This window comes from Gordionus sp. m RMFG-2023, chromosome 1 (assembly GCF_954871325.1).
Source record: "Gordionus sp. m RMFG-2023 chromosome 1, tfGorSpeb1-WG-v2, whole genome shotgun sequence".
Taxonomy (NCBI): domain Eukaryota; kingdom Metazoa; phylum Nematomorpha; class Gordioida; order Chordodea; family Parachordodidae; genus Gordionus; species Gordionus sp. m RMFG-2023.
Window position 1 is genome coordinate 75968459 of NC_088775.1, and position 13338 is coordinate 75981796.

The 13338-nt window shown below is 26.8% G+C and overlaps 1 long non-coding RNA gene across 1 annotated transcript in view; it reads right to left on the reverse strand.

The window, feature by feature from the left end:
• LOC135931622 (uncharacterized) overlaps positions 1-11360 on the reverse strand; it is a 43624-nt gene extending 32264 nt beyond the window's left edge. Inside the window, exons 1-2 of the long non-coding RNA XR_010573107.1 lie at positions 11323-11360; positions 11225-11272 (exon numbers count right to left, since the gene is read on the reverse strand). This is a non-coding gene — a long non-coding RNA (uncharacterized LOC135931622). The remainder of the gene's footprint in view (positions 1-11224; positions 11273-11322) is intronic.
• Positions 11361-13338: the final 1978 nt, after the last annotated feature.

Sequence of the window (13338 nt, forward strand, 5' to 3'; positions counted from 1 at the left end):
TACAGAGAGACTGGGATACTCCACTCAACGAAGGCTCCGTCGCTTACCTAAAATCGAGCCTTCATGACGACGATCTCACAGTCTTTCACCAATTAAACCAAGGATCGGGTTACGAGTTTCTGGAAACTATACCCTCCAACAACCTCGACTTATTGCTGACCGCTGACGAGCTAAGATTTGCTATTGGATTACGGCTCAATTGCGAAATTGTTCTACCGTACCAATGCAAACATTGCGAAACCAGCGTCGATCGCAAGGGCAGACATTGCCGCTTTTGCCGAGGCCGTTTTCCACGGCACACCAATTGCAATGACATCATATTGCGCGCTCTCAAATCCGCAGGCATTCCATCAAGACTTGAACCGACCGGCATTTTTAGATCCGACGGAAAACGTCCTGATGGAATGTCCTTGATTCCTTGGTCTAGGGGACAGCTACTAGTCTGGGACTTCACCTGCATTGACCCAAATGCACCATCCAACCACAACGTCGATGCCCTCGCTCTAGCAGAAACTCGTAAAACTATCAAATATAGTTCCATAGACCCCTCTTTCTTATTCATACCTATCGCCTGCTATACTCTTACCACCTTCGGTAGCAAAGCTCTAAGTTTTTTTAAAGAATTAGGCAAACGGATTCGGGAAAAAACCGATCAGCCTAAAGAGTCCCTTTTTTACGACAAAGACTTGCTACAGCCATCATTCGCTCTAACTACCTAAGTTTCATCTCTTCCATTGAATAATCTCCTATGTCTATGCTCTCTCTCTCCTTTCTCTTTCCTAGTTTCCATTCTTTTATCCCTTACCCTTTCGCAAATTATATTTTTATATTTTTTTACCTTTATTAATTTTACCATATAAAAAATTTATTATTTGCTATAAACTTTTGATAATATATTATATCAGCAACTATTTATATAAACTGGCCGATATTTTTTTTAAATTTCAAATCCGGGCCGATCCGTTCAAATTATACTTCTGCAGGTCTCTGATATATATATATATGTTAGCGTCAATGTGTTTTTTCCGACAATATATTATTTTTTCAACTTTAAATCATTTTTTAAGCGCGTTTTTTAAAATTTAAAACTCTGATTTTATTTAAAATGTATGCCGTAATGTTTGGAATACCTACCCTACGAATATTAGACAATTTTTCCATGAACTTATAAATAAACTTATGATAATTTACATCCATATATTTTTTACATAAATTATAAATGACTCAAAGGTTAACAGCAAGATAGGTATTCTAAGTATGATAGAATATATTTCCAATAAAATCAGATTTTTAAATTTTAAAGAACGCTAATAAAAAATGATTTAAAATTGTGAAAATAACACTACCGGGAAAAAAATCAGTGAGACTGACATATGTATATACTATTTAAAAAACGATAAAAAATAAAAAATTATATTAGAAGGGGATGGGGGTGGGGTGATGGATGCACAATTATGAAAAACATAATTGAGTTCCTAAAAAAGTACACTAATTGTATTTAAATATCTATTTACATTTTTTGTCTTAAGAAAAGGTTGGTCTTTAATATGTAGATTCATATTTTATGGGTCAAAGATTTTTAAAAAAGCAATGTGTTAGGGACAAAATGCCCACTGGCGGATGTGGCAATTGGAGTTATCCAATGTTTTGTATATATTTATTTATTTGTTTCGGTTTGGTAAATGTGTTGCTATTGATATTTATGGGAAAAGTGGTAATTAGGGTCCAGATGAGAGATTTACCCATAGCCAATAGAATAGTGACCATAAGGTCTAAGGGCATCATCAGATGAAAGGTTGCGAAGTTCTAAAATATTGGGGATACAAGCTTATTTTAGGAATAACTGAAGATTATTTATTGGCGAATGACGCTGTTGACGATTCTGGCTTAGGATAAAAATTAACTCATATCTGTCCTTAGGATTAGGAGAGTTGCAATTCAAGCAACTATGAGGTTGGACTATATTGCAGCCAAGTCTATAACCTAGGGTAATTCCTAGTTGTTCATCAACTAAGAAGTTTCTTAAGTCCTTACTGGTCAAAACTTCCGACCCCACTCATGACTGCCTATTTTAACATATTTTTAAAGAGTTGTATATCTTAATGGGGAAGATATGTGAATAAAATGGAGTAGGATTTTGAAATTAAGAGTAAAAGGATATTTTTGTGATTTATTACATATGGAAAAGCGGTATCTGTTTAAACATTGTTCTGACACATTGCAAGGGCATAAAGGAAGATTAAGCTTGATATTATCGAGTTATTTAATAATCGAGAAGAAAGAAAAGATTAGAATGAGACGGTATGAAGGGGTAATTGGTCGAACACCCATTTTTCTAGGAGGAAGTTAATCTTCAATTAAATTGGGTTAAATTAAAAAAAATTCTTCCCAAAAAGGTTTTAAATAAGATCCAAACGTTAGATAAATTCTTTAATTAAAAAAAGGAAGATGCACGAAAGATATGTAACATTTTAGGAATATATAAGCTTGCGAATTATATAGAGCCTCTATTGTGATGGGAGAATGTTTAGAATTGGGTCCAAACTGAATATGTTGTAATGTTGACTACAGATTCTTTGGGGAGGAATGTTAGATAAGGGTGAGCCAAAAAGTGTTAGATTATTAAGTTCAATGGTTTTGTAGCCAAATAAAGCATTTTGTTATTATCCAGAAAACAAATTTATGTCTAAGTTTCTAGGATACGAGCTATATTTTTAGAATTGGCCTCAAGGAGGGCCACAAATTGTCCTATTGTCAAGGTACCAAATCATTAAATTCAAATCGGATATAGATATAAGATCATGGGTAAGGTCATGAATACCACAAAATAGAAGAGTTCTAAGGTCTATGAAATTTGTGAGGAGAGGAACTTTAATGCCATAACACGTTTCTGAAAATTTAGAGTAATCGGGGAATTTTTGATTGAAATATTTAAAAATGATCACAAACAAAATGTTAGAAGCATTTTTGAAGTCCAATTAGGGAGGAGGATTCTGCAGGTAAATTTGTAACACGTGTGATGCTATTTTGCATTCTCCTTGACATATACTAAATATTTAAATTATCCTTTGCTCAGCAATAACTAAACTTACCAAGGAATTTTATCAAATTATAAATGTATTTTATAAATTTTAAATTTTACTTTACAGAGGAAAGAATTTTATCATTAATTTTAAAATTATTTTTCAATAACAAATCTTCATAACGATTTTTTAAACATCCTCTGGCATTGAAGATTATTCGGTGGAGAATAGTTTTTGATTTGCAATTATGTATATTTATAATTACTTGTAAAAAAAAAAATTGCCTGTATAATTAGTAATCATCATACCAATTATATATAATAATACTTACCTAGAGAAATGATTCATCTATTAAAATACATTTTGAAGCATTAAATATAAAAGCGAATTTGTAATGACTACAAAAATACGAATCGAGTAATTATTAATTTGCAGTATGAATAATACAATTATTTAATTTGAATCCACGAATATTCCACTCGACCGCTAAAAGATATTTTCAAATAGTGAAAAAAAGTAGATAATTACATTTAAAAAAATGTTTAAAAAATGGAAATAACATGTTCTACAAAGAACCTATTGAATATTTACAAAGAATTTTGAAAATTACCAATAATTTTGAATATTTATTTTTGAATAAATATTACTAATATTTTGGAGATGATGAAAAGGATAATATTTTTTTTTCTTATTCACATTCGATTCTTTTTGAAATATATACTCATGTTATTCGTATTTATAAAATACGAATTTCGAATAACAAATATCGTTTTAAATGCATAGTAATAATAATCTAATATATTTATACTATTTTTTATAGAAAAATCTTATAGCTAGTATGTATGGCAATTAGATTCGTTCTAATTAATATTAAACGTATCATTATTTTATTCTCTTTACAGAAATTTTTAATAATATCATTTTCCATTTTCTTTTCCTTTCATTTATAATTCGAGGATTTATCTTTAAGCTTGTAAGGAGGGGGGGGGGGTCAATCGTTTATTTGAAACAGAGTTGTGGGTTATTTGACTTTGAATTATGGAGAAAAAAATTTAAACCTTTCATTTCTTAAACGGTTAATGAACTCAAAAGGACTATCTCATCTTAACCTTTTCTCAAAGGAGGACAGTTTCATTTAATACCTCTTGATAAATGGTGGGACATGAATGACTTAGTTATTCCTAGTAATCTTGTAATACTATCGAATGAGGAGTTGAGCGAGGACATAGAATATACTAGGTGCGATATAAGCATTCCTCATAAATTAATTCGGTCGCCATATAGATATTAATTCAATAAACTCGAATAAATTGAACTTGATCAACTTCAATCGTTTCGAACTAATATATATTTATGTGATAAAAAATCAGATTATTCTTATTAATAACCAATAGTTGCAGGGAAAGCATATTTTATGTGACTTTATTTGTTTCTAGCTTTCGTCCAACATAAATATAGATCCTAATGCTAAGAAGCTAAACATCACTTTAATTTTTGTTTCACCTCCCTGATATAAGGATCTTTTTAACTCTCTAAGGTATAGATTCCTTAAAATTTTAGGGAAAAAAATAACTCAAATTGAATCATACCTTCTTTTTTAGATTTTATCGAAATCTCGATGTTCCGGTGAAACTATTTGAATTTCCAGAATCTTTTATTTTTATATAAATGTTTTATTACAATTCATGTGAGATATAAAAAGAAAAAAAATACATAAAATATAAATTTGATAATATAATAATAATTTATACAATTTTTTCTTACAATACTTATAAACAAAAGTATAACACGAGCATTGAATAATTTAGATATTCATATCAATGTTTAATTGTTTTAATCTATAACTAATCATAAAATTTTCAAAAAATATTATCTTTATTTTGTAATACTTACTATCTTTTCTCTAACGATTATTTGAAATAGTAATATATAACTAATTTAATTATATCACTTAAAGACTAACTATGCATTAATAATTATCTCTCTTATAAATTATTATTTTTTAAATATAATTTTTTAAGGTGGCCTGTCCTGTCCTTTAATATAATCAAATTAGAGTTATTAAGGTATGGCCATATTTGTATTTTTTTAGAAACATAAAAAAAATATCTAAATATTGAATAAATTATTATTTTTGTTAAAATAAAAATTTTATTTCTAAATAAATTATTTTATTTATCAAAGATTTTGTCCTTTTTAATAATTTTCCAAAAACAAATATTGATAAAATAAAACAACAATTCTTTCTAGTGAAACAATATAAAGCGTATTCAGTGTCACTAAAAATATTTTTCCCAAGGAAGCGATGTCTCATTGATAGAAACTTTTAAAATATGTTTTAAAATTAAATAAAAATAGTTAGCATTGAAGTTACTTTGTAAATATTTTATGTATGCGTTTATAGCATATAAATGTATCTTTTAATGATGAATAAAAAATAATATACAATGCTAAAAAAAAGTGTATCACAATTATATCAATTTTCTATATCGGATCTAACACATTTATGAGAAATGTATTTATATTATGCCTAATGATATATTTGATGATATTTGATTTGATATTATTAGATAGTATTTTACGAATAAGGAAAATACATTATTCATCGAATAATTTTATATCTATTATTCGATTGAGTTATTTGAAATTATTCGATCAATTATTCTTATAAAATTAATTTATCATATTCATACATATTGGTAAATATAAATATATTTGTTTTGAAAATTATTTAAAAATATTTGAAACTATTCCTATTTAATAATATGTTACTACTAGATTAATTAGGAATCTTCTATGTTTATTTCCTATTTCACTTTAAGCATTTTGGAAAAAGGTGATAAACTGGAATAAGCTTATTATAGGTTTGGATATGGGGCAAACATAATTTCAATAATGTTTTAATTTGAATTGATACTTGTTTGATTTTTTATATCCGCATACTTTTTCTGTATAAATTTATATATATACACGGTTTTGATTCTACTTTTATCGACTCAATTATATTTGTTCATCTTTTATCTGGAAAAATTATTTTTTACAAAATTTAATCCCTTTTCTTATTGAATCGAATGTGGGACGAATTGATAGTAATTTATTTATTTGTACCAATGCGAATAATTTAATTATTCGATATGAATTTTTGAATAGAATAAGAATATTTTAAATATTTAATTCGATCATATTTATGTTAATCGTTATCCGACCTTTTAGAATTTGTATAGGTGTATAGATACGTATCATTAAAAAGTTTGCTTATCCAATACGGTTTTAACATAGAAAAATTATAAATTATAAGATTTCTGAAACCCCAAATTAAAAGGCTAAAATTTTTAAATAACAGGCTTACACTGTATAAAATGGGCAAGCATAATTAATTAACTTGTGGAGTAATTGATGTTGAGTTTTAAAAATTTTATCGATTGAAATTAGATTAGCGTAATAGTAAACTAATACTATATTACTTTTTTTTTCTAAACAAAATTATGTGTGAATCGTAAAATCAATATTTTTTTAATTTTTGAAATTTTATAAATGCTTAATAGTGACTACTTATATGTAAATAAACTGTTTAAAATATAAATAGAAAATAGCTTATTCATTCAGATAAAGGGCTAACCCGTAATTAACCCGTCCTAATATGAAATAAAGTAGCCGGACTAGGCCCATTATTTTTTCAAAACATTTACAGACAATATATATTGTTATCCAGGCAGAGCCTTTTATTATTTTTTTTAAATAAAATTAATTTTATTTTTCTCATGATAAAGAAGGTTGCTGTTAACAAAATATATAAAATTAGGTAAATATAAGTTTAATAGTTACATTCCTATTCACCTTATCATAACAAAACCATAATCCAAGTATAATAAATAAATATAATAATGCAAGTAAGGGTTATTTGAATATGATATGGGAATGGGATAGTTCTCTTAATTTAAATATGTTTGATTATCTAGTGATATGTTTGATACACTTTTAACTGTTAATCACTATAATTTATTAACACTACCAAAGTAATATAGAAACGATAGCTTACTTTACCTATACAGTAAAAAATAAAAATAAACTAAATATAAATATAAATTAGCTTATCCCAAAAGAACAATCACTTTTATTTTGTCAGGACAAAATATTTTTTATAACTAATTTAATGGGTTCGTTTTCTTATTTGCTTTCAGGCTCTTTACAAACGAGGCTCGCCAAAATTAGACTATTTTAGGGTATGCCAACTTTTGGTTCTTATGAAGTTTTTGGTTTCCTTATGGCTACTTATTTTGATTTTCATTTCCTTTGTTTTTTTGCTAATTTGGATTTTATTTTTCTTATTGATTTGGCTTTGGTTATGGACCTAAGTTATTTGTTTTTTTTGCAATTTCGAAGATTCTGAATAATTACTATCAGGGCATTTTTATAAGAGCCATTTGTTGCTTTGTATATATAATTTTATAATCATAATTCTCCCAAAAAATTAAGACATTTATGGGGCAAGGATGCAGCAATTATTTTATCTAATTATGATTCCAGTTTTCTGAAATTGCAAGAATTGGAAATTAAACCTGAATCATTTACGATAAAATTGGAATCGATGTAGTGATGAATGGAATGCCTAAAATGAAATCCATGACAAAAAAATTTTTTTGGAATACCAAAGTATAATTTCTGCTCAAAAAAAATTGATTTTTTTAAGAAATATATAATTTAATTTAAAAAATATATATAAATTCGAATTTTAATAAAATATAAATAAATTCGATTTTTTATAAAATAGATCTATCATTTCTTTTTTAAACAAAATAGGTTTATCGGTTACTTTTAGATATTTAATTTTTTTTTAATGATCATCATTTTTTTATTAAAAATAGGTTGGAATTTCTAAAAATATAGATTATTTATTTTACATCGAAAATATAAAATACCAATATAAAATTCTATTTGATGAGAAAAATAAAGAAATAAGACTCTTTTAAAAATATAGCAGCATTCATTTTTCACTATGAGCGATTAAATTGATATTCAATAATTGTGAGACTATGTTTAAGGTACTCGGACATAAACCCATGCATGGGGTTAGAAAAATACTTAATTAAATATTACCTGAAATGAGGTTATTTAAATTTTACGCAAGGATGATCGTTTTTATGAAGAACACTTGATTATTTAATATTCTTATTATGTCTATAACTTAAAGGGAATCATAAGAGATATTCTAAAGTTCTATTTTCTAATAGTACTCTTCTTATTTCAATATTAAAATTCAAAGTAGTGTCTATTTATATTGAGGTTTTAATGACTTGTTTGATGAGTTTTATTAAGCATAGGCTCCGATATCTTTTTTTTTAGTAGGCATTATTTAAAAATGGAACATTTTAATATGGGTGAAATTATTTTGTTTCAACGATAAACAATAAAGACGTATAGATTATAATTTCTTGGACCATATGTGTAATAATGCTTATTAAGAAAATATAATGCATTTCATATAATTTTTAACTTTTTAACTAAAATTTGATCATAACAGTGAGGTAGAAGCTCCAATCAGGCAAAATTTATATTATCAAAGTTGCTTGACTTAAATTTCCGAAATTAGGTGGTAAGTTACAATATATGATTTTAATCAATATTCAATTTACGAGTGTCTCTTCCTATTAATTATTTCCATTTTGAAGGATTATTTATATTTATATTAAATTCTGACTGATGTGTATGCGTTCAATAATCAATATCATTTTATTGAAGCATCACCAAAATCGAGGATATTTTAAAATTTCAAATGATCTTATAAAATTGAATATTTTTTGTTATCTAACTGAATGTCCCCACTATGGCTCCACTTTTCTGCTATGCTTGCTATGTCTGTCACTAATATATAATTAAATTTACATTTGATTATTTGTCTAGTGTTGTTAAAAAAAGTTCGATTCACTCGATATTTCAAAACGACCCGATTAAGATGATAGCCAAAATAATTTATGTAAGCCTCTTGATTTGGCAAATAGGTGTATTTTTCTTCCATCTATGAGCAAAATCGCTTACTTTCTTTCTTTTTTTTCTTCTTTTATTTCTTTCCTTCCTTCCTTCCTTCCTTCCTTCCTTCCTTCCTTCCTTCCTTCTATACCTAAAACGAATTATTTGTTATTCGATATTCGATTCGATTCGTATTTTACGAATACGAATAACACAATTATTCGATTCAAAAATTCGAATCGAATTTGAATAAGGAAAATATATTATTCGTCGAATAATTTTTTATCTATTATTCGATCGAATTATTCGAGATTATTCGACTAAAATAATTTATAGTATTAATATATATTGGAAAATAATCATATATAAATCATATATTATTATTAGGAATTATTTGAAATTATTTCAATTTAATAAAATCTCCTAGTGGAATAATGAAAATTGCGCCAAATTTTGAAACTCCATTTTAATTTATCTCTTAATAGACCATTACTTTAGAAATTTCTTTTATGATAGAGATGGATGAAGAAGGTAATTTATATAACACATAACATATACAAATATAATAAACTGTTAATCCCATCACATCAAGAATGACGGGCAAACCTGATATTTCTCTTTCATTTGATGATGGAGAAATCATAAATTTGACTTTTTGCCTAAAGTTTTTATTACTTTATTTGTAAAATATTGCTAATGCCGTGATATCTAAAATGGCGAGGGACATATTGTCGATACAGGGATCTTCAACCCCATGTGAGCGACTCTTTTCTGTTGGAGCTCATATGGTTACAAAATACAGAATGTCGTTAAAGGAGGAAACAATCCGAAAAACTTTATGTTTGAAAAATTGGCTGTTGTCAGATTTATCTTCTACATTATATATATGAATATTATATTGATTTTTCCACATTGTATATAAATAAATTATATATGTATGCTTCTATTTTGTCTCACTAATAAAATTTGTTTGTCTTTATCCTTAGTTAAATTTTATAATAGATCTTTTTTAATTCATGGTAAATAAAATTTTCGAATCGAATCGAATAATCATTTTATTATTCATACGAATACGAATAATAAATTATTCGATTCGATTCGTATTTTTGTAGGTATACTTCCTTCCTTCCTTCTTTCCTTCCTTCCTTCCTTCCTTCCTTCCTTCCTTCCTTCCTTCCTTCATAATTGTTTTGATTATATTCTCAATCGGGCCTTTTTTTAAAATGGACCCGAATTGGGACATTTAACACATCTATCCCAATCTGAGTAATTTTTAATGCAGTCTAATATCTAATTATTGGAAAAATTTTTTCGCATTTAGATTTTTTTTTATTAAATTGATTTTCCTTCTATAAATTAAGGTCATAGGGCTATTATCAAGCTATATAAATTAAACAATTGCTCCAAGATGATTTTACTTCGAGATATTTGTTAAATGCAAAATTGGAGATGATCTAATACCTTAGAATTTATTTACATTATTCTAACTTATTGTCTCATCGTGTATTCTTTTTTTAAGCTAGTTATCAGATAAAAAAAAAGACATTTTTGTACATCTAATTAAAATAAAACTATATATCATGATAAAAATTCACGATAAATTAAAATAAAGAAAAACTATATCAAGCTTATAAAAATCTTAACAATTTTTAATAAAGGCCATAAGGCTAAAGTAGTGTTATTAAACGGCTCGTTTTGAACCGATATTTAAAAAAGGCTAGCTCAATATTTTATTAGGAAAAATATTATGCAAGCCTTAAGATTTTGCTCATAGGTGGCACAAAGGTTTCAACATCTATTAGCGAAATCTCGAGGCTTATAGACAATATTTTTCTAGCTAAAATATTGAGTCAGCCGTTTTTAAAAATCGGCTTAAATCGAGCCGTTTAACAACACTAGCTTAAAGTAAAATATGTGTTTAAAATTTTCTTAATAAAATTAATTCATGAAAAAAAAGCGAATTTTTGAAATAATTTTTCAGATTAATAATTGTTAGTTTGGCTAGGTAATAATTTATTTTACACTGATAAACTTTTTCTTGTTAATCTTTTTAAAGATGATCTAAGAATATTGAATAATAATTCATCTCTACCACAACGGCTTATTTAATGCATTATTTGTCATATTTTATATAACTATAATTAAAGCTTTTTATGATTTAAAAAAAAAATAAAATAATAGCACACCCCATCTAAAATGGTAGTTTAAATTTTTTTTTAAATACTATAATTTACCTTTTTATCATTTAAATTCCTAATAGAATAGAAATAGAATAGGAATATCTAATACATACAGTATATTGTAAATTTATAATAATTTTTTTATTTTATACTTCAAGATTCAAGTATGTAGCCAACTCAGACATTATCCTTGGAACATTCTTTCGTCTTAAAAATTCACATATCGTCATAAAAATCAAAAATTATTCTTTATAAAATAACAACTTTTTGGATTATAAATCATGAAGAAGGAAAAAAAAGATGATAACTGAATAAAATATCCTCTAGGGAAAACTCTTGTTTGGCTTTAGTAAAGATTAAAAAAAAGAATTTTTTATCAATAACGATAAAACAAAATATAATTGAATTAATATTTTTATCTAAATTTTAAATAAAAGTAGAAAAAACATTATGAAAATTTAAAGAGGAGACAGTCCAAGTTGGTTGTTGATTTTTTTGTTTAAATGTAAGTTGTTTAGTTGATTTTTCTCTCGAGATATTAATTTGCACAAAATCAAATATAAAGAAAAATAAATAAATTATTTATTGAGTTTATTGCGTTATGACAAGGTTATTTTTGGACGATTTGTATGAATTGTACCAATTGGACAAGGATAAAAACATTAAAAATGACAAAAATATTGTTATATTGCTACAAATATTTGCGACTCGAAAAGATAAGAATTCCAATAATTTTGAATATAATTTTATCAAAAAAATTGATTATTGTCATGATTTTTTTATCGCTAATGACGAATCATCAAGAACGAGATTGTTTCGGACAGATAAATTCTTAAATATATATCATGGCGAAAAATTATTCGGTGAAATTACAAAATCTCATGATAGCTCATTATTTTATTACGCATTTCTACATTTTTACCAAAAAAACTTCGATTATAAATATTTTGACGAAAATTCCCTATATTATAAAGATATTTCGGGTATTAACGGTACTATACTCATTAATTTTGGAATTAAAAAACTACCTCCACCATGCCAGATTTGCAGATTAAATTTATTTCATGTTAATAAAATTTATAACGAAAATATTTTCTTTTGCAATCTTAATGGAACATACAACAGTCGTTACTATAGCAATACTTTAAATTTGATACAAAATGTTAGCAAATCCACCGCTAAAATCCTATACCAGGACATTGTTGATGTCTTTGCAAGATTTAGAAATACTTTGAATCGTCAGATCTTGAGAGTTATAACTAAAGAATCTTGTAAATTCTCCAAACTCAAGCGCTACTTTTATCATGGAACATTTATTCATCAAAAAGTTGATTACAGGCAGCTAAAAACTTATGAAAGATACGGGGCTTTGAACAGAAACAACAACAATAATCATGAAGATGACGATGATTACAGAAATAGCGACGAAAAGCTTAGTCAAAATCATTGTAGTTTGCATTATTCGGAACAGGGGCCGGCTATATTTAACAGTCACACTCGACTTATTAGTTTTGGTTTGAGGAAGATCAAATCCACGCCAACAGTTTCCTCCCACCCTTGCCATAATAATATAACAAGACTATGGAACTCGGAGTTTAATTTGCATAGTGAACGTAAAATACCCGTGATTACACCTTTAAAATTTCAAGAAGATTTATCCATATTAGAAGACGTAAACAAGGAGAGCAATAATAATAACGAATACGGAGACGAGTCTCAACATGTATACATACGAACGTATTCTACACCCATATTTTCTTCACCTGATCGAAATATTTTACCTTTGGGGTCTCCAACTAAATTTTCGCTGCCAGATGATTATCTCAATGTTCAAGCCATCACAAATAACATTAATAATAATAATGAACCTTTTGATAAACAAATAGTTGAAAACAAAATCAATAAAAATAAAGGACATAATAAATCGTCTAAAAACTTTGAAATCGATGTCACTAAATCAATTAATAAATTTGACAATAGAATATACCCGATAAGCGGTAATGTTAGGAATCAAAAATCACCACAATTTTTCAATAAGAATACTGGTTTGTCAAAGTTTTTCGATTTTTCTACCCTCGCGGATTATTACAATTCTCTCAAAACTAAGCAATCTAAACAAGAATTAGCTAAATCGGATAATTTCTCGAACACAAAAAGCGGTTCTAGTT